We start from the raw sequence: 22,786 nt of genomic DNA on the forward strand, positions 1-22,786 counted from the left end.
CTTTTCGTTTGGGTGCATTTTGGACTGTTTCGCTACTGCATGAAACTTGCTGCAAAACACGCCAAACTAGTGCAATTAATGCAAAAGTTCGTGCCACGAAGTCGTGTCGGAATGTTTCACAACGTATGCTCCCGATCCACACCATTGAACCCTAAACTCATGTTTTGGTGCGTTTCTTTCCGTTTGGGTGCATTTGGGATTGTTTTCGCTATTGCACGAAAATGCGCCAAACTGGTGCAATTAATGCAAAACTTCGTGCCACAAAGGCGTGTCGGAATTTTTCGCAACGAACACTCCCGATCCACACAATTATCTCATGTTTTGGTGCGTTCCTTTTCGTTTAGGAGCATTTGGAACCGTTTCGCTACTCCATGAAACTTGCTGTAAAATGCGCCGAACTGGTGAAATTAATGCAAAACTTCGTGCCACGAAGTCATGTCGGAATTTTTCACGACGAACGCTCCCGATCCACACCATTGGACCCTAAGCTCATGTTTTGCAGAGTTTCTTTCCGTTTGGGTGCATTTGGGACCATTTCGCTACTGCACGAAACTTGGTGCAAAATGAGCCAAACTGGTGAAATTAATGCAAAAGTTCGTGTCACGAAGTCGTGTCAGAATTTTACGCAACGTATGCTCCTGGTCCATAGCATTGGACCCTAAACTCATGTTTTGGTGAGTTTCATTCCGTTTGGGTGCATTTGGGACCGTTTCCCTAATACACGAAACTTGCTGCAAAACGCGCCAAACTGGTGCAATTAATGCAAAACTTCGTGCCATGAAGTCGTGTCGGAATGTTTCGCAACGAACGTCCCTGATCCATACCATTGGACCCTAAGCTCATGTTTTGCTGCGTTTCTTTTCGTTTGGGTGCATTTGGGACCATTTCGCTACTGCACGAAACTTGCTACAAAACACGCCAAACTAGTGCAATTAATGCAAAAGTTCGTGCCACGAAGTCGTGTCGGAATGTTTCACAACGTATGCTGCCAATCCACACCATTGGACTCTAAACTCAAGTTTTGGAGCGTTTCTTTCCGTTTGGGTGCATTTGGAACCGTTTCGCTACTGCACAAAACTTGGTGCAAAACACGCCAAACTGGTGCAATTAATGCAAAAGCTCGTGCCACGAAGTCGTGTAGGAATTTTTCGCAACGAACCCTCCAAATCCACACCATTTGGGTGCAATTAACGAAACTAACGCTCCGGATCCACACCATTTGACCCTAAACTCAAGTTTTGGTGCATTTCTTTATGTTTGGGTGCATTTGGAACCGTTTCGCTACTGCATAAAACTTGCCGCAAAATGCGCCAAACTGATGCAATTAATGCAAAAGTCCGCGCCACGATGTCTTGTTAGAATTTTTCGCAACTAACGCTCCGTATCCACACCATTGGACCCTAAACTCATGTTTTGGTGCGTTTCTTTCCGTTTGGGTGCATTTGAAACCATTTCGCTACTGCACGAAACTTGCTGCAAAACACGCCAAACTGGTGCAATTAATGCAAAAGCTCGTGCCACGAAGTCGTGTAGGAATTTTTCGCAACGAACCCTCCAAATCCACACCATTTGGGTGCATTTGGAACCGTTTGGGTGCAATTAACGAAACTAACGCTCCGAATCCGCACCATTTGACCCTAAACTCAAGTTTTGGTGCATTTCTTTATGTTTGGGTGCATTTGGGACCATTTCATTACTGCACGAAACTAGGTGCAAAATGAGCAAAACTGGTGCAATTAATGCAAAAGTTCGTGCCACAAAGTCGTGTCGTAATTTTTCTTAACATATGCTCCCGATCCACACCATTGGACCCCAAACTCATATTTTCGTGCGTTCCTTTCCATTTAGGTGCATTTGGAACCGTTTCGCTACTGCACGAAACTTGCTGTAAAATGCGCCAAACTAGTGAAATTAATGCAAAACTTCGTGCCACGAAGTCGTGTCGGATTTTTTCGCAACGAACGCTCCCAATCCACACCATTGGACCCTAAGCTCATGTTTTGCAGAGTTTCTTTCCGTTTGGGTGCATTTGGGACCATTTCGCTTCTGCACGAAACTTGGTGCAAAAAGCACCAAACTGGTGCAATTAATGCAAAAGTTCGTGCCACGAAGTCGTGTCGGAATTTTACGCAACGTATGCTCCCGATCCACAGCATTGGACCCTAAGCTCATGTTTTGCAGAGTTTCTTTCTGTTTGGGTGCATTTGGGACCGTTTCGCTTCTGCACGAAACTTTGCGCAAAACGCGCCAAACTGGTTCAATTAATGCAAAAGTTCGTGCCACGAAGTCGTGTTGGAATTTTACTCAACGTATGCTACCGATCCACATCATTGGACCCTAAACTCATGTTTTGGTGAGTTTCATTCTGTTTGGGTTCATTTGGGACCGTTTCCATACTACATGAAACTTGCTGCAAAACATGCCAAACTGGTGCAATTAATTCAAAACTTCGTGCCATGAAGTCATGTCAGAATTTTTCGCAACGAAAGCCCCTGAACCATAACATTGGACCCTAAGCTCCTGTTTTGCCGCGTTTCTTTTCGTTTGGGTGCATTTGGGACCATTTCGCTACTGCACGAAACATGCTGCAAAACACGCCAAACTGGTGCAATTAATGCAAAAGTTTGTGCCACAAAGTCATGTCGGAATGTTTCACAACGTATGCTCCCAATCCACACCATTGGACCCTAAACTCATGTTTTGGTGCGTTTCTTTCCGTTTGGGTGCATTTGGAGCCATTTCGCTACTGCACAAAACTTGGTGCAAAACATGCCAAACTGGTGCAATTAATGCAAAAGCTCGTGCCACGAAGTCGTGTAGGAATTTTTCGCAACGAACCCTCCAAATCCACACCATTTGGGTGCATTTGGAACCGTTTGGGTGCAATTAACGCAACTAACGCTCCGGATCGACACCATTGGACCCTAAACTCAAGTTTTGGTGCGTTTCTTTATGTTTGGGTGCATTTGGGACCGTTTCATTACTGCATGAAACTAGGTGCAAAATGAGCAAAACTGGTGCAATTAATGCAAAAGTTCGTGCCATGGAGTCGTGTCGGAATTTTTCTCAACATATGCTCCCGATCCACACCATTGGACCCTAAACTCATATTTTCGTGCGTTTCTTTCCATTTGGGTGCATTTGGGACCGTTTCACTGCTGCACTAAACTTTGTGTAAAATGCGCCAAACTGGTGCCATTGATGCATAAGTTCGCGCCACGATGTCTTGTTAGAATTTTTCGCAACTAACGCTCCGGATTCACACCATTGGACCCTAAACTCATATCTTGGGGCGTTTCCTTCCGTTTGCGTGCATTTGGGACCATTTCACTACTGCACAAAACTTGGTTCAAAACACGCCAAACTTGTGCAATTAATGCAAAAGTTCATGCCACGAAGTCGTGTCGGAATTTTTCGCAACAAATGCTCCCGATCCACACCATTCGACCTTAAACTCAGATTTTGGTGCGTTTCTTTCCGTTTGGGTGCATTTGCAACTATTTCACTACTAATCCTCCGTATCCACACCATTGGACCCTAAACTCATGTTTTGGTGCGTTTCTTTCCGTTTGGGCGCATTTGGAATCGTTTCGCTACTACACGAAACTTGCTGCAAAACGCGCCAAACTGGTGCAATTAATGCAAAACTTCGTGCCACGAAGTCGTGTTGGAATTTTTCACAACGAACGCTCATGATCCACACTATTGGACCCTAAACACATGTTTTGGTGTGTTTCTTTCCATTTGGGTGCGTTTGCAACCATTTCGTTACTGCACAAAACTTGGTGCAAAACGCGTCATAGTGGTGCAATTAACGTAAAAGTTCGTGCCACGAAGTCGTGTCATAATTTATCATAATGAACGCTCATGATCCACACCATTGGACCCTAATCTCATGTTTTGCTGCGTTTCTTTTCATTTCGGTGCATTTGGGACTGTTTCGCTACTGCACGAAACTTGCTGCAAAACACGCCAAACTGGTGCAATTAATGCAAAAGTTCGTGCCACGAAGTCGTGTCGGAATGTGTCACAATGTATGCTCCCAATCCACACCATTGGACCCTAAACTCATGTTTTTGTGCGTTTCTTTCCGTTTGGGTGCATTTGGAACCGTTTCGCTACAGCATAAAACTTGCCGCAAAATGCGCCAAATTGATGCAATTAATGCAAAAGTTCGCGCCACGATGTCTTGTTAGAATTTTTCACAACTAACGCTCCGTATCCACACCATTGAACCCTAAACTCATGTTTTGGTGCGTTTCTTTCCGTTTAGGTGCATTTGAAACCGTTTCGCTACTGCACGAAACTTGCTGCAAAACACGCCAAACTGGTGCAATTAATGCAAAAGCTCGTGCCAAGAAGTCGTGTAGGAATTTTTCGCAACGAACCCTCCAAATCCACACCATTTGGGTGCATTTGGAACCGTTTGGGTGCAATTAACGAAACTAACGCTCCGGATCCACACCATTGGACCCTAAACTCAAGTTTTGGTGCGTTTCTTTATGTTTGGGTGCATTTGGGACCGTTTCATTACTGCATGAAACTAGGTGCAAAATGAGCAAAACTGGTGCAATTAATGCAAAAGTTCGTGCCATGGAGTCGTGTCGGAATTTTTCTCAACATATGCTCCCGATCCACACCATTGGACCCTAAACTCATATTTTCGTGCGTTCCTTTCCATTTGGGTGCATTTGGAACCGTTTCGCTACTGCACTAAACTTTGTGTAAAATGCGCCAAACTGGTGCCATTGATGCAAAACTTCGTGCCACGAAGTCGTGTCGGAATTTTTCGCAACGAACGCTCCGGATTCACACCATTGGACCCTAATTCATATCTTGGTTCGTTTCCTTCCGTTTGCGTGCATTTGGGACCGTTTCACTACTGCACGAAACTTGGTTCAAAACACGCCAAACTTGTGCAATTAATGCAAAAGTTCATGCCACGAAGTCGTGTCGGAATTTTTCGCAACAAATGCTCCCGATCCACACCATTGGACCTTAAACTCAGATTTTGGTGCGTTAGTTTCCGTTTGGGTGCATTTGCAACCATTTCGCTACTAATCCTCCGTATCCACACCATTGTACCCTAAACTCATGTTTTGGTGCGTTTCTTTCCGTTTGGGCGCATTTGGAATCGTTTCGCTACTACACGAAACTTGCTGCAAAACGCGCCAAACTGGTGCAATTAATGCAAAACTTCGTGCCACGAAGTCGTGTTGGAATTTTTCACAACGAACGCTCCTGATCCACACTATTGGACCCTAAACACATGTTTTGGTGCGTTTCTTTCCATTTGGGTGCGTTTGCAACCATTTCATTACTGCACGAAACTTGGTGCAAAAGCGCCATAGTGGTGCAATTAATGTAAAAGTTCGTGCCACGAAGTCGTGTCATAATTTATCATAATGAACGCTCATAATCCACACCATTGGACCCTAAACTCATGTTTTGGTGCGTTCTTTCCGTTTGGGTGCATTTGGGACCATTACGCTACTGCATGAAAATGCGCCAAACTAGTGCGATTAATGCAAAAGTTTGTGCCACGAAGTCGTGCCGGAATTTTTCACAATGTATGCCCCTGATCCACACCATTGGACCCTAAACTTATGTTTCGGTGCGTTTCTTTTTGTTTGGGTGCATATGGAACCATTTCACTACTGCACTAAACTTTATGCAAAACGCGCCAAACTGGTGCAATTAATGCAAAAGTTCGCGCCATGATGTTTTGTTAGAATTTTTCTAAAATAACACTACGGATCCACACCATTGGACCCTAAACTCATGTTTTGGTGTGTTTCTTTATGTTTGGGTGCATTTGGGACCATTTCATTACTGCACGAAACTAGGTGCAAAATGAGCAAAACTGGTGCAATTAATGCAAAAGTTCGTGCCACAAAGTCGTGTCGTAATTTTTCTTAACATATGCTCCCGATCCACACCATTGGACCCCAAACTCATATTTTCGTGCGTTCCTTTCCATTTAGGTGCATTTGGAACCGTTTCGCTACTGCACGAAACTTGCTGTAAAATGCGCCAAACTAGTGAAATTAATGCAAAACTTCGTGCCACGAAGTCGTGTCGGATTTTTTCGCAACGAACGCTCCCAATCCACACCATTGGACCCTAAGCTCATGTTTTGCAGAGTTTCTTTCCGTTTGGGTGCATTTGGGACCATTTCGCTTCTGCACGAAACTTGGTGCAAAAAGCACCAAACTGGTGCAATTAATGCAAAAGTTCGTGCCACGAAGTCGTGTCGGAATTTTACGCAACGTATGCTCCCGATCCACAGCATTGGACCCTAAGCTCATGTTTTGCAGAGTTTCTTTCTGTTTGGGTGCATTTGGGACCGTTTCGCTTCTGCACGAAACTTTGCGCAAAACGCGCCAAACTGGTTCAATTAATGCAAAAGTTCGTGCCACGAAGTCGTGTTGGAATTTTACTCAACGTATGCTACCGATCCACATCATTGGACCCTAAACTCATGTTTTGGTGAGTTTCATTCTGTTTGGGTTCATTTGGGACCGTTTCCATACTACATGAAACTTGCTGCAAAACATGCCAAACTGGTGCAATTAATTCAAAACTTCGTGCCATGAAGTCATGTCAGAATTTTTCGCAACGAAAGCCCCTGAACCATAACATTGGACCCTAAGCTCCTGTTTTGCCGCGTTTCTTTTCGTTTGGGTGCATTTGGGACCATTTCGCTACTGCACGAAACATGCTGCAAAACACGCCAAACTGGTGCAATTAATGCAAAAGTTTGTGCCACAAAGTCATGTCGGAATGTTTCACAACGTATGCTCCCAATCCACACCATTGGACCCTAAACTCATGTTTTGGTGCGTTTCTTTCCGTTTGGGTGCATTTGGAGCCATTTCGCTACTGCACAAAACTTGGTGCAAAACATGCCAAACTGGTGCAATTAATGCAAAAGCTCGTGCCACGAAGTCGTGTAGGAATTTTTCGCAACGAACCCTCCAAATCCACACCATTTGGGTGCATTTGGAACCGTTTGGGTGCAATTAACGCAACTAACGCTCCGGATCGACACCATTGGACCCTAAACTCAAGTTTTGGTGCGTTTCTTTATGTTTGGGTGCATTTGGGACCGTTTCATTACTGCATGAAACTAGGTGCAAAATGAGCAAAACTGGTGCAATTAATGCAAAAGTTCGTGCCATGGAGTCGTGTCGGAATTTTTCTCAACATATGCTCCCGATCCACACCATTGGACCCTAAACTCATATTTTCGTGCGTTTCTTTCCATTTGGGTGCATTTGGGACCGTTTCACTGCTGCACTAAACTTTGTGTAAAATGCGCCAAACTGGTGCCATTGATGCATAAGTTCGCGCCACGATGTCTTGTTAGAATTTTTCGCAACTAACGCTCCGGATTCACACCATTGGACCCTAAACTCATATCTTGGGGCGTTTCCTTCCGTTTGCGTGCATTTGGGACCATTTCACTACTGCACAAAACTTGGTTCAAAACACGCCAAACTTGTGCAATTAATGCAAAAGTTCATGCCACGAAGTCGTGTCGGAATTTTTCGCAACAAATGCTCCCGATCCACACCATTCGACCTTAAACTCAGATTTTGGTGCGTTTCTTTCCGTTTGGGTGCATTTGCAACTATTTCACTACTAATCCTCCGTATCCACACCATTGGACCCTAAACTCATGTTTTGGTGCGTTTCTTTCCGTTTGGGCGCATTTGGAATCGTTTCGCTACTACACGAAACTTGCTGCAAAACGCGCCAAACTGGTGCAATTAATGCAAAACTTCGTGCCACGAAGTCGTGTTGGAATTTTTCACAACGAACGCTCATGATCCACACTATTGGACCCTAAACACATGTTTTGGTGTGTTTCTTTCCATTTGGGTGCGTTTGCAACCATTTCGTTACTGCACAAAACTTGGTGCAAAACGCGTCATAGTGGTGCAATTAACGTAAAAGTTCGTGCCACGAAGTCGTGTCATAATTTATCATAATGAACGCTCATGATCCACACCATTGGACCCTAATCTCATGTTTTGCTGCGTTTCTTTTCATTTCGGTGCATTTGGGACTGTTTCGCTACTGCACGAAACTTGCTGCAAAACACGCCAAACTGGTGCAATTAATGCAAAAGTTCGTGCCACGAAGTCGTGTCGGAATGTGTCACAATGTATGCTCCCAATCCACACCATTGGACCCTAAACTCATGTTTTTGTGCGTTTCTTTCCGTTTGGGTGCATTTGGAACCGTTTCGCTACAGCATAAAACTTGCCGCAAAATGCGCCAAATTGATGCAATTAATGCAAAAGTTCGCGCCACGATGTCTTGTTAGAATTTTTCACAACTAACGCTCCGTATCCACACCATTGAACCCTAAACTCATGTTTTGGTGCGTTTCTTTCCGTTTAGGTGCATTTGAAACCGTTTCGCTACTGCACGAAACTTGCTGCAAAACACGCCAAACTGGTGCAATTAATGCAAAAGCTCGTGCCAAGAAGTCGTGTAGGAATTTTTCGCAACGAACCCTCCAAATCCACACCATTTGGGTGCATTTGGAACCGTTTGGGTGCAATTAACGAAACTAACGCTCCGGATCCACACCATTGGACCCTAAACTCAAGTTTTGGTGCGTTTCTTTATGTTTGGGTGCATTTGGGACCGTTTCATTACTGCATGAAACTAGGTGCAAAATGAGCAAAACTGGTGCAATTAATGCAAAAGTTCGTGCCATGGAGTCGTGTCGGAATTTTTCTCAACATATGCTCCCGATCCACACCATTGGACCCTAAACTCATATTTTCGTGCGTTCCTTTCCATTTGGGTGCATTTGGAACCGTTTCGCTACTGCACTAAACTTTGTGTAAAATGCGCCAAACTGGTGCCATTGATGCAAAACTTCGTGCCACGAAGTCGTGTCGGAATTTTTCGCAACGAACGCTCCGGATTCACACCATTGGACCCTAATTCATATCTTGGTTCGTTTCCTTCCGTTTGCGTGCATTTGGGACCGTTTCACTACTGCACGAAACTTGGTTCAAAACACGCCAAACTTGTGCAATTAATGCAAAAGTTCATGCCACGAAGTCGTGTCGGAATTTTTCGCAACAAATGCTCCCGATCCACACCATTGGACCTTAAACTCAGATTTTGGTGCGTTAGTTTCCGTTTGGGTGCATTTGCAACCATTTCGCTACTAATCCTCCGTATCCACACCATTGTACCCTAAACTCATGTTTTGGTGCGTTTCTTTCCGTTTGGGCGCATTTGGAATCGTTTCGCTACTACACGAAACTTGCTGCAAAACGCGCCAAACTGGTGCAATTAATGCAAAACTTCGTGCCACGAAGTCGTGTTGGAATTTTTCACAACGAACGCTCCTAATCCACACTATTGGACCCTAAACACATGTTTTGGTGCGTTTCTTTCCATTTGGGTGCGTTTGCAACCATTTCATTACTGCACGAAACTTGGTGCAAAAGCGCCATAGTGGTGCAATTAATGTAAAAGTTCGTGCCACGAAGTCGTGTCATAATTTATCATAATGAACGCTCATAATCCACACCATTGGACCCTAAACTCATGTTTTGGTGCGTTCTTTCCGTTTGGGTGCATTTGGGACCATTACGCTACTGCATGAAAATGCGCCAAACTAGTGCGATTAATGCAAAAGTTTGTGCCACGAAGTCGTGCCGGAATTTTTCACAATGTATGCCCCTGATCCACACCATTGGACCCTAAACTTATGTTTCGGTGCGTTTCTTTTTGTTTGGGTGCATATGGAACCATTTCACTACTGCACTAAACTTTATGCAAAACGCGCCAAACTGGTGCAATTAATGCAAAAGTTCGCGCCATGATGTTTTGTTAGAATTTTTCTAAAATAACACTACGGATCCACACCATTGGACCCTAAACTCATGTTTTGGTGTGTTTCTTTATGTTTGGGTGCATTTGGGACCGTTTCACTACTGCACGAAACTTGGTGCAAAATGAGCAAAACTGGTGCAATTAATGCAAAAGTTCGTGCCACGAAGTCGTGTCGGAATTTTTCTCAACATATGCTCCCGATCTACACCATTGGACCCTAAACTCATATTTTCGTGCGTTTCTTTCCGTTTGGGTGCATTTGGAACCGTTTCACTACTGCACTAAACTTTGTGTAAAATGCGCCAAACTGATGCCATTGATGCATAAGTTCGCGCCACGATGTCTTGTCAGAATTTTTCACAACTAACGCTCCGGATCCACACCATTGGACCCTAAACTCATATCTTAGTGCGTTTCATTCCGTTTGCGTGCATTTGGGACTGTTTCACTACTGCACGAAACTTGGTTCAAAATATGCCAAACTACACATTAATGCAAAAGTTCGTGCCACGAAGTCGTGTCGGAATTTTTCGCAACAAATGCTCCCGATCCACACCATTGGACCTTAAACTCAGATTTTGGGGTGTTTCTTTCCGTTTGGGTACATTTGCAACCATTTCGCTACTAATCCTCTGTATCCACACCATTGGACCCTAAACTCATGTTTTGGTGCATTTCTTTCCGTTTGGGCGCATTTCGAATCGTTTCGCTACTACACGAAACTTGCTGCAAAACGCGCCAAACTGGTGCAATTAATGCAAAAGTTCGTGCCACAAAGTTGTGTTGGAATTTTTCGCAACGAAAGCTCCTGATCCACACTATTGGACCCTAAACACATGTTTTGGTGTGTTTCTTTCCATTTGGGTGTGTTTGCAACCATTTCGTTACAGCACGAAACTTGGTGCAAAACATGCCAGACTAGTGCAAATAGTGTAAAAGTTCGTGACACGAAGTCGTGTCATAATTTATCACAATGAACGCTCATGATCCACACCATTAGACCCTGAACTCATGTTTTGGTGCGTTCTTTCCGTTTGGGTGCATTTGGGACCATTTCGCTACTGCACGAAAATGCACCAAACTGGTGCGATTAATGCAAAAGTTCGTGCCACGAAGTTGTGCCAGAATTTTTCACAACGTATGCTCCCGATCCACACCATTGGACCCTAAACTCATGTTTTGGTGCGTTTCTTTTTGTTTGGGTGCATTTGGAACCATTTCACTACTGCACTAAACTTTGTGCAAAACGCGCCAAACTGGTGCAATTAATACAAAAGTTCGCACCACAATGTCTTGTTTGAATTTTTCACAAATAACACTCCGGATCCACACCATTGGACCCTAAGCTAATGTTTTGGTGTGTTTCTTTTCATTTGGGTGCATTTGGCTATTGCACGAAACTTGCTGCAAGACATGCCAAACTTGTGCAATTAATGCAAAAGTTCGTGCCACGAAGTCGTGTCGGAATTTTTCGCAACGGACGCTCCCGATTCACACCAATGGACCCTAAACTCAAGTTTTGGTGCGTTCTTTCTGTTTGGGTGCATTTGGGACTGTTTTGCTACTGCACGAAAATGTGCCAAACTGGTGCAATTAACGCAAAAGTTTGTTCACGAAGTTGTGTCAGAATTTTTCGCAACGTATGCTCCCCAAAGTCGTGTCAGAATTTTTCGCAACGACAGTCTCGATCCACACCACTGGACCCTAAACTCTTGTTTTGGTGCGTTTCTTTCCATTTGGGTGCATTTGGGACTGTTTCGCTACTACACGAAAATGCACCAAACTGGTGCAATTAATGCAAAAGTTCGTGCCACGAAGTCGTGTCGGAATTTTTCGCAACGACACTTCCGATCCACACCATTGGACCCTAAACTCATGTTTTGGTGCATTTCTTTCCATTTGGGTGCATTTGGGACTGTTTCGCTACTGCACGAAAATGCGACAAACTGGTGCAATTAATGTAAAAGTTCGTGCCACAAAGTCGTGTCATAATTTTTCGCAGCGAACACTCACGATCCACACCATTGGACCTTAAACTCATGTTTTGGTGTGTTTCTTTATGTTTGGGTGCATTTGGAACCGTTTTGCTACTACACGAAACTTGCTGCAAAATGTGCCAAACTGGTGCAATTAATGCAAAAGTTAGTGCCACAAAGTCGTGTTGGAATTTTTCGCAACAACGCTCCCGATCGGAATTTTTCGCAACAATGCTCCCGATCCACACAATTGGACCATAAACTCATGTTTTGGTGCGTTTCTTTCAGTTTGGGTGCATTTGGAGCCGTTTTGCTACTACACGAAACTTGCTGCAAAACACGCCAACCTGGCGCAATTAATGCAAAAGTTCGTGCCACGATGTCTTGTTAGAATTTTTCGCAACGAACGCTCCCAATCCACACCATTGGAACCTAAACTCATGTTTTGGTGCATTTCTTTCTGTTTGGGTGCATTTGTGACCATTTCTCTACTGCCCGAAACTTGGTGCAAAACATGCTAGACTGGTGCAATTAATGTAAAAGTTCGTGCCACGAAGTCGTGTCATAATTTTTCGCAACGAACACTCCCGATCCACACCATTATGTCATGTTTTGGTGCATTTCTTTCCATTTGGGTGCATTTGGAACCATTTCGCTACTGCACGAAACTTGCTGCAAAACACGCCAAACTGGTGCAATTAATGCAAAACTTCGTGCCACGAAGTCGTGTCGGAATTTTTCACAATGTATGCTCCCGATCCACACCATTGGACCCTAAGCTCATGTTTTGGTGCATTTCTTTCCGTTTGGGTGCATTTGGGACCGTCAACTCCTGCATAAATACATAAAATGTAAACATCAATATAGTGGTAGGGGTTTATTACTGACCATTTCCATGAGTGTTGGTAAATATTTGTGTGTAGGTGAAATAAGGGTGAAAACACACTTCATGAGCAGGGAAACACACTCCTCAGTTCAAGGCAAAATGCGCAACTACGTACAAGGATCAAATGGCCCACTAAATAGACATGAGAAGGAATGCAGCCCACAAGTAAGGTGACACGTCATCAATCCGTGACAACACCCTCTCAACGAATCAGACGCATTCACAAGGATCCACGGGCCCACCAGAGCATCTAAACCACCTTAAGAGGGGCCCACACCACTGGGTATGACATGGGGGCCCACCTAGCAGCCTCCAGACCAAGTTTGAGGCGGTTCGGCCACCTTTTTCGGTCAGCCGACCAACCAGGTCGCCCGACCTAAGGTCGGTTCGCCTCAGCCTCATCTTCCATGTGGAGATCCCTCATTCGATGCCAAAGGCGGTGCAAGGAGGCACCAGCTCAATCCTTGGCCGAAAGCACCATGTACCCACTCTATAAATATGAGGGGAGGGGCTCCATTTCAACACACCCACCAAGTTGGAGTTCACATCCATCCAAGTGCTCTCTCAAGCCTTCTCTTGGTTTAGAAGTGTCTTAGAGTAGGGAGAGGGTAGAGGTACTCAGGAGGGGCGCCGGTCTTCGGCGCTCTTCTCCATTTTTGTACCTCTGCGAGAGTGAGGGAGTAGTTCGGGAGAAGTGCCGGGGTTTCGGCAATCTTCTCCTGCTTGTACCTCTACGGATGCTGCTACATTCTTCAGGTTTAGTAAGTATTCGTGGTTCCTATCTCTAGTATTTTACTTGGTATAGTTTATGCTAGTAGTGCTTGTAGTTGAGTGAGATCAGATCTCTTACTCGTGGGTTCGTCGCTCTGTATTCATACAAAGTGCTGTAGTTTACTACGGGAGCTCATACGTAGTTAGACTGCAGTAGTAATCAATGGCATAGACATGGTGTCTAGGCTAGGGGTTATCCTTCGTTTGCCTTATATCCCACGGTTTAGTAGAGGTAGGTCATAGGTGGTGACAGCCCTATTGGTCCTTCGTAATCCTCCACGTTCAGATATAGTGTAGAGCTGTTGGCCGGAATTGACTGGCAGACTAGTTGTAAGCCAGTGCCCGAAGCGAGTATTGTGCCCGAGAGATCGGCCTTTAACTCGGTAGTAGCACTATCTTAGGAACCCTCTCTACCCTTCTACCTATCTTGGTGTGTCCTTGGACCGATTAGAATAGAAGAGAGTGCACACACGTTCCTTGTGGATTCGATAACCCTTGGAATACTCTGAGGTGAAAACTACAATGGTATCCGTGCGCTTGCGGATTTATTCGTGACGCTTAAACACCCAACAAGCTTTCTGGCGCCGTTGCCAGGAAACGGTTGCTGTATCTTTCTTCGAACCTAGTCGTCCTCATATCCTTTGCTTTTCTTGTCTTCTACCTTGACCCCCTCTACCCATAGAGGAGCTATCCTTTAAAATCTTCTCTACCCTACGGGATTTATCCCGTATCATCTTTAGTTTTCTTCCTGCTATCTTTACCCCCACTACTCATGGAGAAGCCATCCTTTCACAGCCTCTTTGCCTCAAGGGGCGAGTTCAATGAGCCACCATCCTCTTCCATATCCGACTATGAATCTTCTCCTGACCTTATCGCTATGGTTCGGGAGCTTTCCTTCTCTGGGTTAAGAAGCGAGAACCCAGACCACCATCTGCGAGAGTTCGAGCAGCTTTGTTCACGCTTTGCCTCTGCAAGCATGAAACAAGATGTCCTCTGGTGGATGTTGTTTCCCTTCTCTCTTAAAGGGAGGGCAGAGCAATGGTACACGCCCTATACATATACCGGAAAAGGCAGCTGGGACTCCCTAAAGAAGACATTCTCTATCATGTTCTTCCAGCAGAATGAGAAGGAAACTTTAGGCGCAACCTGGGCCAGATTTTCGCTCTTAGTGAAGTCTGACCCTACCATGTCAACACTCAACCCTTTAGTCCTTTGGAAATTTAAGAGGAGTCTCGATAAGGAATCTGCCAATCATCTCAACTCAATCACTAGAGGAGTACCCCTCCAAAAGTTTCTGGCTGAGGCTAATAAAATCCTAGATTATATTGCCGAGTACACCTCTTTGTCAGCCGAGTATGATCCTCTCCAAGAGGAGTGTGAGTTGACCCAAGAGGATTTCTTAGCAGCTGAACCCAATCCTTCATCTCCAATATCTCGAGATTCAGCCATAGATTCCTCACCCGAACCTGGAACATCGGAGGGAGAAGAAATTCACCCCCCCGAAGTTCTCTATGAGATTCGAAGTGTTTCTATAGTTTCCCAATGATTCATCCTCGAATCTCATAGATGCCCAATTATGGAAGGAACCTTCTTCTATCCACGCCGACCAATTCAGAGATCCCTTGACAGAACCTTCCCTTAGGCATACGGTACCCCCTACTCCTCCTGATCCTCATAATGAAGCATCCCTCGAGGTAGCCATGGAGAGCGAGTGGTCCAACAGAGAGAAACTCTTCTCTGAAGCAATTTGGATTAGTTCTCCCTTCATGATCACTCCCTGCTCTATAAAGGGAACTACCGTAGAAGGCCACATTAACCCCGTCATGGAGGTTAATGTGTTGCCATGGCACTTAGCGTACAATCTTCTAGGCAATGTTATGCTAAGATCATCTGACACGCTCTTAAAGAGTTGTCCCTTGGGACACATCCTTGAATGTCGGGGGTCGCAAGTGTCGTGCCACTCATGATAGACAAAATTGAGGTCAACTTAGATTTCCATATCTTCGATATCCTCGATTTTGATCTTCTCCTAGGCTCCCTGCTTGAAAAGCTTCTCGCTTCCCAAGGGAGTCTAGATGAAATGCTTAAGAAAACTACTTCTGCCACCGCTACATCTTGCTTAGAAAATACTATGGTGAAGCATTTTCTCGAGCTAAACCCGCTCAAGGAGATGGTGCATAAGTCTCTGTTCATGTCATCCAAACCCATTTTCCTTGAGATGGCTCAAGAATATGACTCAAATGAAATCCTTCACTTTTGTGAAGATGAATGATCCTCATCCCTCTTGAGCCAGTTTGAACCTCTTCCCTCTGGCCCCGAGAAAGTTGTTCTCGACCATGATCGAGATTCAACTATGATTTCCCACAATGAATCTCTTGAGATGGAGAATCCATGGGCCATGGAATTTTGTGAGGTACCGACACTGGAGTCCAAAGAAAAGGATTCCTTAGGTGAGCATGGGAGCTTCACCCTTGAAATACCACAAGAACCATGCTCATTTAATGCCTCTTCAGAGTCAGGCATGCTTAGTGCCTCGCGCACACACGAGAAAAGCAATCACTCCAAGGCGTTTTCCTGCAAAATCTTCAGGAGGGTGGTTGTAGACACATTTGTTTATCATAAACATTGCAAATTTCGTGGGTGCACCATGGCTCTAACCTTGTAGCTAGCTTTAACAATTGGTGGTGGAAACAATGACCCATCACCAATGATGGTTACAAGAGGTCTCATGGTCGAGCTTATGACCATAAAAATAAAGCATTGTCGGGAGATAGCCCGGATTATCATTTATTTGTTTACTTATTTATTTCCCTTTAATAAAAGTAAGAGCATGTTCTAGGATGTATTTTTTCCTTCTGGTATTTTTGGTCGCTAACCTTTCTAGGGGAAGATCAAGAAGAATGATAGACAAGCAACACCTACGAACATGAGACCTACACCAACTACAACCCCTCGATATGCCTTGATGAAGAAACAACTACAGAAGGAAACTTGAACTCCATACACTTGAAGTTTTACAAACTCCAAGTGTGTGGGAGGTATGTGAGTACCCCGAAGTAAGTTCTTTCTCAATCCATATCTTGTCTTGGAATTGGTGTTAGTTCCTGCATCTTGCTCTCTATAAAAAAAAGAAAAAAAATGAGAGGAATTGCCATGGTGACAACATTGAGTCTTCATCAACAAGACACCTGTTGACGGTGCTTAAGTGCCATTTTCACCCGTCAACTATACTCAATAATAAAGGAAAACTACATGCCTTACTCTCATATTTGTATCACTAACCTCTCTCCACAGTTGTTTTCGAGTTTTGTACATTTCAGATGAGCAAGAACAAAATAAGACGAAAACACATAGCAGACGCCACATAACTACGCAGAATATCGCATCCGGCGTCACACCCTTACAAAGTGGGCCCACATGTCAGAGGAAGCGAGGCCTCCACGCAAGATGCACTATAGGATAAGGATAAGATCCGACAAATCAACCACCCAGCAAAGGATCAGCACGAACGACTAAAGAGAGTCACAGGAAGGTGCATCTCGAGGAGGAGTCACAGCCAAGGCACCTGATCACCTTCCATATATGCGTTGGCGGGAAATCGACATCTCAAGCAGTATAAATAGGGCCTCTCCCCCCCCCTCTCAACACACACACACACTTCATTCCATTCTCTCCAAGAAGGCTCTCCTCTCTCTTGCTCTCTTAGCTAGGTAGTGGAGCTAGGCTAGTTCTCTTTAGCGAGCAAGTCGTTCTCGGGGTCGTTGAGCAATCCTCGGCTCCTGGTATGGCTTTGTATCCGACTTGTCAGACTTCTATTCATAATATAGAGTTCTGCCATGGTTGCTTTACTATCTTGATAGTTTATCAATCCATGCTTAGATCATTCATAAGTTATGCTACGGTCTTTGTTAGGCCAGATGATCCGGGTACGGATAGAGGTTCGTTGTGCTTTCGGGCTTGCTCTAGTGTTTTACTAGTCCATCCGAAGGGTGGGTGACCTGGGGGCACTAGAGTAGTGACTTCATACACGAGCATGGTGCTTGGGTATTCGAGATCCTTCGGATATGACCGTGCTCCACGGTGTGACTGGGGTAGACGGCAGGTGGTCACAGCCCTATCCGTCCGGCGTAACAGCGGTGTTGCATTTAGCATACTCCCTGACATTCGGGTTCTGTGTAGGAGTTCATGCAAAGAGGTAACGGGACTGGATGTACTCTGGTACGGGACCTTCTCCACGCTATCCCATTTTCCTGGCACCTGCAGTCCTAACCATGATCTAACATGACCTCAGCTTTGGATAGAAGCACTAGGACACCTAACCTAGCCTAAGCTCCAGCTGACTTGACGTTGGATAGAGTAGTTCTTTATTTTATAGTTTCTCTCCTTTATTCCTTCCTCTTGGAGTGTGGATGTGTGTTGTATCACATTACCCTTGCTTATTCTTTACTTGGACTTACCCCTGTTAGAGCATTGCCTATTGCTTGAGGCACAATGTCATGATTAATGTTGAGTACAATACCTTTGCTGCTGTCGTCCTTTGGGACACAAATAAATGATGATACCCTTACTCTCCGGGTGAAATGCTACAATGGTATATCCGTGCGCTTGCGGATCCATCTGTAATCGTATTGATTATACCACGAGAGTGGCACCCCTTGGGTGTAGTTGCTAAGATGGGTTCGGCGCCCTCATTTCTAGTGATTGCACTAAGGACTGCCAACAGGCATTTCTGACGCTGTTGCTAAGGATTAACCATTCCTAATTATTGCGGTAAGAAATGTCAACAAGCATTTGTGGCGCCATTGCCGGGGATGGCATGTGAACAAAGATATTGTGCTGATATTAACTTAGACCTTGTACTCAGGATATTGTCTTTACTCTTTCAGGCTAATGTCACTTTATGTCTTCTTTTCTTTTTTTATTTGAAAGAAGACAGGGGTAGTGTATGACCGGTTTCTCCCTGCCGGAAAACTACACAGACAATCCAGAGAGGCTCGTGAGAAGGGCACGACCTCGCGTCGTTCCTCCTCTCGCTATCCTCCCGGCACAGGAACCCATTTAGGAAGCACCACTCGTTCTTGAGGCTATGGCTGAAAAGACTCTCCGCGAGTTCTCCGTCCCCTCCACCGACAATGTGGCCACTGGCCCCAACATCAATGTCGGGGACGTGAACTTCGAGCTCAAATGAAGACTCATAAACATGGTGCAGGCTAGCCCATTCTGTGGCAAGCCGAACAAGGACGCAAATGCACATTTGCAGAATTTTCTGGAGCTCTGCGACACCGTTGTCATACGGGTGTCGCCGCCGACGTTGTCAAGCTTCGTATGTTTCCCTTTTCCCTCCTGGGGAAGGTGAAACAGTGGTTTTATAAAGAAAAGGATTTCAAGTTTCCAGCAGACAGGGATGGAATCCATCCCAGAAGCTTGGGAGAGGCTACAGGAATACATCCTGGCCTGTCCTCATCATGACATTGACGAGTGGCTCGTCCTGCAAAGCTTCTACAATGGGCTCACAACGACATCTCGAGCCAATATTGATGCCGCTGCTGGAGGAGCCTTCCTCGACCTGACCGTAGCCAAATCCAAAGCATTGGTCGAGAAGATGGTCTCCAATTAGGGTAGAGCAATGAACGACTCCAACCCCGCACCAAAGGCATGCATACCGTCAAAGAGACGGATATGATTGCCGCGAAGCTGGACCTCCTAATCAAGAAGATGGAGGAAGAGAGCAAACAACCGATCCATGCTCCCATTTACGCCATGGGTTCGCACTTCATGTGCGAAGTCTGTGGTAATGATGGACACTCGGGGAATGACTGCCCCGAAACCCGTGAAGACTGCGCCTACCTCAACAACAACAACAACGGGTACCGTCCACAAGGAGGCCAGGGGTGGAACCGGCCACGTCCACCTTTTCAGAGAGGTAATAACTACAATCCTTCTTATAATTCGAATTTCAATTCAAACCAACCTCCCTTGAGAGAACTTGTTCTTGACCAAGTTAAAATCAACAAAAATATAAATAAAAAGCTCTTGGCCAATGACAAATCCCTGGAAAGTTTAAATGTCAAGCTTGAAAATTTTTCTTCAACTCTTAAAAACCAGTTAAGTTTCAACAAAATGATCGAAACCCAGCTTGCACAAATTGCTGCTTCGTTATCTGCTGTTGAGAGCGGGAAGATCCCGGGGCAACCCGAGTCTCCCATTGAAAATGTCAGCATGGTGTCTACCGGATGGGGTAACTCGTCCCGGAGGCCACCACGCAATAACCATGCAGGGAGGTACTATACCCCAAGGAACGACGTTTGGGATGGCATGGTGGCAGCGGTGCAAGAGGAACTAGGGGTCCCCATGATTAGCTGCTCGATCTACATCAAACACTTCGAGAGATGCCTATGCGATCTGGGGGCAAGCGTGAATATAATGCCCAAGGTAATATATGATGCACTTGAATATCCTGCTCTTCCCCCAACAACTATGCTCGTACAGCTTGCAGATTCAACCATTCGGTATCCCGAAGGGATAGCCGAACACATTTTCGTACGAGTACAAGACTCCTTCGTCCTTGCCGATTTTGTGGTAATGGATATGGAGGGCGACCTCAGAGTCGACCTCATACTTGGGCGACCGTTTCTAAGGTCTACCAAGGCAAGGATCGATGTTGGAAAGGGAGAAATCCATTTTTGTGTCAGAAGGGAGGATATGTTTTTCAGGTTCAAGAAGAAGGAAGAGCAGCGCTTCATGATCCAACAAGATAGTGAAGGGCAAACACTCTAGGGTGCACCAGAACCCCAGCCAGAACAACAACCCTCCGCACCTAAAAGAAAGAAGAAGGAAAAGAAGGTGTGGCGGAAGGTCAAGAGTTCGGCCTCGTCCAGTTCTCCAGGACGAGCCGACGAATGGTAAGAACGATGGAGAAAAGTCTTGCACGTCGGACTTTAAACGACGCGCCCTTGCCAAAGGTAAATTGGTATTTATCTCATGTTTGTTTCATCCGCTTTTCAACATTTTCTTTGCACCTTATTTGTTTTTCTCCACTACATGTTTGAAATTTTCAAAATTGTTTTCTACATGCTGGAATTTTTCTAGCATTTTTCCCTTTTTACAAAATGACCAAAAATATTTTCTGAGTTTTAAAATCCTTTGGAAAAAATAATTTGGACATCTTTTCGAGCAAACTTTTGGCCGTGAACCATATTTTCAAAGTTTATGACCGTTGAGGAATCACCTGGCCAAAGGGGGGCACCAGGGGGCCCACCCTGGGGCCGGCCGACCCCACAGGTCGGCCGACCTAGGGCCAACGGCTCCTGGGCCTCACCTTCTCCAACGGCTTCCTGACCGTTGTGTGTGGCTCCTCCTCGGGTGCACTCGCCTAGTTTCCTTCAAATAGAGGCCGAGAGAGGGGTGATGAGCACTCATGCTCACTCTCTCCACTCTCACTCCCTCTCACACATTCTTGCTCGGGTTTCCTTTGGATTTTGGCTCAAGTTTGATTGCAAGAACACTCTCTCTCTCAATTTTTTGCTGCAAGATTGATCACATAATTGGAGGAACAACTTTCGGGTAAGAGTTTCATTTTCATTTCATTAACGTATCCCAAATCGAGTTGTTCTCGTTCGTTCTTGTTCGTTCTTGTTGCAAGCATGAGAGGTGCAGGGCGGAAAATTTCCGGAGCTCTCAAGAAGATGACAGGGTCAAGTTCATCTTGTTCACGGGGTGGGTCGAGCTCCCGAACCTACACCAATGCCGATCACGATGGACTATGAGCAAGACGAACAAGAGGAACAAATAGAGGAGCAAGCTGAAGAACCGCAAGCCGAGGACATAGAAATAGATGAAGATGATGCACCGTACCTCGACTTGCAAGACAACCGCGAGCGTCAAGCCTATGCCATGATCAAGAATCGAAGCTTTGGTCATACAAGAGCCTTCGATCCGGACCTTCTCAAAAAAACAGGTATGGACGTTGACTTTGCTCGTGTTTGGCATGCGGTTGGATGGGATGGTTTTGTGCCCGTTGAGGATAATGGTTCTCGTCTCCTCACCATCCAGTTTCTTTGCACTCTTCAGGAGGTGGACGATGGTGTTTCTTTCCGACTTTTTGGAGTTGAACGCTATTTTAATTTGAGAAATTTCAGTCACCTCCTTGGTTTTAGCGTGCGCTTGCCAGTTTTCCTTGCAAAAGCTTGCCGCAGTTTTGATCGACATGAGTTTTGGGGTTTGATTTCAGGTCAAGTTGTTCATGGCAAGTTTGCACCTCGATGCAATGACATTCAAAATCCGACTCTTCATTTGATGCACAAGTGGGTGGCTATCACTCTCTTTCCAAGAGATGATCCACGACCAGTGCGCAACGACGAGTTGATGATATTATACGCCATGGTCAACAAGATCTGAATCTCCCCCGCACAAGCAATGGTTAAGCAATGGCTCGCAAATTTTCGGATGATGGGTCCTATTGAATGCACTTCTTTGGTTACCCGCATCAAATCAAACATGAGAATCTTAGACGGGAACCCCGTTCCTTTCATTGAGGAGCCCCGTGTTATGATCGATGAGGCGTACTTGGTTCAAGGCCACACGCTCAAGAAAGGTCCAGATGACTCCTTGATTTTCTTTTCGCTTGGTTATGAAAATGAAATCCCATTGCCAAAGTGGGATATCATTTGTATAACTGTCGTTCGCTAACCATCCCTCTTGTTCCACAAGAGGAGAGCCGCTGGCATAGTGTTTCTGGTCTTCCTGGCAGGGTTACAAGAAGCAGGGCCAGAAGGGAGGAGTTCATGCAGCAGCAACCTCAGCCTCAACCACAGCAATGTGAGACTGGAGGTTCGTCATGGCAGGGTGCCAGCTCCACCGAGTGGGCACGGCAGGCCTCAGGGCACCGGTCCACCAGTTCCAGTTCCAGCGGACCCCGCGACGTACAGCTTCGTCCAGAGGCCTCGCCACTCTGACTCGGCAGATGGGTGAGCTGAACGTGCGCACCACCAACATCGATGAGTCGCTGGGCCAGCACATCGAGTCAACATAGAACTGGTAGTGATACACAGGCAAGAGGATCCGCAATCTTGAGCAGCAACAGCAGCAATCCCAGGAGGAGTGGAGGGCCTACCACCGTTGGGCTGGGTTTAATCCCAACCAGCAGCAGTGAGCCTGAAGCGCTTGGTGGGAGGACCCCCATGAGAGGTACCTTGTATCAAACTCTACCTTTACCGTTTTCCAAAACCTTGCATGAAACCAAACAAAAATTTGCAAAATTCTGAAAATCCATAAAAATTTGCATAAC

The 22,786-nt window shown here is 45.4% G+C and overlaps 1 non-coding gene across 1 annotated transcript; it reads right to left on the reverse strand.

Annotated features, from left to right (window-relative positions):
* Positions 1-18,862: 18,862 nt before the first annotated feature.
* Positions 18,863-18,972, reverse strand: LOC120677133. Its single transcript, XR_005676196.1, has one exon. It is a non-coding gene; the product is annotated as a small nucleolar RNA R71 (small nucleolar RNA).
* Between the last annotated feature and the right edge of the window lie 3,814 nt (positions 18,973-22,786).

The sequence above is a fragment of the Panicum virgatum genome, chromosome 5N, assembly GCF_016808335.1.
Source record: "Panicum virgatum strain AP13 chromosome 5N, P.virgatum_v5, whole genome shotgun sequence".
Lineage (NCBI taxonomy): Eukaryota > Viridiplantae > Streptophyta > Magnoliopsida > Poales > Poaceae > Panicum > Panicum virgatum.